At 58.1% G+C, this 2500-nt stretch overlaps 1 non-coding gene across 1 annotated transcript in view; it reads left to right on the top strand.

The window, feature by feature from the left end:
- Positions 1–1640: 1640 nt before the first annotated feature.
- Positions 1641–2500, top strand: part of LOC126444002 (small subunit ribosomal RNA) — a 1910-nt gene continuing 1050 nt past the window's right edge. Inside the window, exon 1 of the ribosomal RNA XR_007582342.1 lies at positions 1641–2500. This exon is cut by the window's right edge and continues 1050 nt beyond it. This is a non-coding gene — a ribosomal RNA (small subunit ribosomal RNA).

Below are 2500 nucleotides of genomic sequence, written 5' to 3'. Positions count from 1 at the left end.
AACCCCCGCAATATAGTTTGCTACTCGCACTGCCCGGTCCCCAGAGTATCGCTTCATGTTAAACACCTTGCAGCTATACACTGTAATGCGGACGGCAGCAGGACGTACATGCTCAATGCCCTTCGCAGTTGTTCATTGGCATTCGCATGGCGAAGCACAGCCTACGTTGTGGTACGGCTTGTGTCAACTGTCCGCTGATGTTGTACGTCCAAATCACACACTGTACTGCACATTGGTCCTCATGTACTGAATGATACATCGTGGTACATGTGTGACCGTACCACGACTGCGCCAACAACGGCGAACCATACGGTCCAAATATTGTGCACTCAGCTACGTGTCGTCTCCCTATAAGAGCTGGATTGCAGTATGGTATGCCGTGGATGGCGATCACCATGAGCCGTCTGTTGATGTAGTGGCGCGTGTTGTCAGACGTAGTCGTCTCTTCTCACACACCGTGATAGCATGGTGCACTGCGTTCCACATCTGCGACATGCGACAGAGGCCGGTTGACAGTCGTTCGCGCAATGGACATCGCATACGTACGGGGGCCACCTTCCACGTGTTCGCGAAGCGTGCACATGTTGTTGCGTGTATGTGGGCAGACATAGTGTGTCGTGACACCTGACACAGGCATGCAACAATCGTTGAATTTGCAAATGGCGATGGACGTCTACGTTTGCTGGTGACGTTACGCAAATGAAGAACTGGTAAACCGTTGTGGTGCGGTTGTTCTCGCTAGAGGTGAATCAGTGATGGCGACGATCGGTTGAGCTACCAACCGGTTGTTTCAGCGATACCCACCATGCCCACGAACGTGAATGGCATGTGGGTGTGAAGCGATACGCGGCGGTGGCTGGGTGGGACCGTCCCCGGCCGGTGAGGGGGGGCCTCCCGGCGTGCTGGCCGCGCGGTGCGTGGGCGCACGCGCTACAGCCGGCTGGTGGGGGCGGCCAGTGGCAGGCGCGCCGGCCGACGGAGGCGGCAGGCGGCGCAGCTGCGCGCCGGCGCACCCTGCACGCGGCGCCGTGCGGCCAAAGTAGGTCCTCGCGGGCCCGGTGCGAAGCGCGGTGGACATCTGCAGTGTGCTGGTCCGATTGAGGACTGTGTGCGCTGAGGATGCGCCGCCGCCCGGCGCTCGGCGCCGCGACGCCGTCTGCTGCTCGGTCGCCTCTGCGGTTCTCGCAGGTGGATTGTATCGCAGCTGTGCGGACGTGTTGGCGCGTGCGCTGTGCTGGGAGAGTTCGCTTCGGCACCCAAGTGGGGCTTTTGTCCTTCTGTGGCGCTGGCGTTGGAGCTGCCGGCCACCGTAGGTGGCGCGTGTTGTCTCCCGCCGGCAATGCCACGACAGCACGCTCCCGGGCCTCTGTCGGCAGCGGCAAGCTCAGTTGGGAGCACGGGTGGTCGCACCTAAAGCGTCTACTCGCCAAACTCCGGGCGATTGCGCCTCTCTCGAACCCGACCAAGTACTTAGGACGGCGCTGCGCGCCGCCGGGACCTGAGAGGGTTTCGAGGTGTATTGTGCAGGGGAGCTCAGCCTCCTCCTGTTTGCAGAATAATTGAGCGGACGCTTGCGTGTTCGCGCGGGCTCCCGGGACACACTCCCGGGCGGCCGGCTGCTCAGCTCTAGTTGACGCAGCTCCCTGGTTGATCCTGCCAGTAGTCATATGCTTGTCTCAAAGATTAAGCCATGCATGTCTCAGTACAAGCCGCATTAAGGTGAAACCGCGAATGGCTCATTAAATCAGTTATGGTTCCTTAGATCGTACCCACGTTACTTGGATAACTGTGGTAATTCTAGAGCTAATACATGCAAACAGAGTCCCGACCAGAGATGGAAGGGACGCTTTTATTAGATCAAAACCAATCGGTCGGCTCGTCCGGTCCGTTTGCCTTGGTGACTCTGAATAACTTTGGGCTGATCGCACGGTCCTCGTACCGGCGACGCATCTTTCAAATGTCTGCCTTATCAACTGTCGATGGTAGGTTCTGCGCCTACCATGGTTGTAACGGGTAACGGGGAATCAGGGTTCGATTCCGGAGAGGGAGCCTGAGAAACGGCTACCACATCCAAGGAAGGCAGCAGGCGCGCAAATTACCCACTCCCGGCACGGGGAGGTAGTGACGAAAAATAACGATACGGGACTCATCCGAGGCCCCGTAATCGGAATGAGTACACTTTAAATCCTTTAACGAGTATCTATTGGAGGGCAAGTCTGGTGCCAGCAGCCGCGGTAATTCCAGCTCCAATAGCGTATATTAAAGTTGTTGCGGTTAAAAAGCTCGTAGTTGGATTTGTGTCCCACGCTGTTGGTTCACCGCCCGTCGGTGTTTAACTGGCATGTATCGTGGGACGTCCTGCCGGTGGGGCGAGTCGAAGGCGTGCGACGCGCCTCGTGCGTGCTCGTGCGTCCCGAGGCGGACCCCGTTGCAATCCTACCAGGGTGCTCTTGAGTGAGTGTCTCGGTGGGCCGGCACGTTTACTTTGAACAAATTAGAG

Source organism: Schistocerca serialis, unplaced genomic scaffold, assembly GCF_023864345.2.
Source record: "Schistocerca serialis cubense isolate TAMUIC-IGC-003099 unplaced genomic scaffold, iqSchSeri2.2 HiC_scaffold_213, whole genome shotgun sequence".
In the NCBI taxonomy this organism is placed as follows: Eukaryota; Metazoa; Arthropoda; class Insecta; order Orthoptera; family Acrididae; genus Schistocerca; species Schistocerca serialis.
This window is presented reverse-complemented; position numbering and strand designations above follow the sequence as displayed.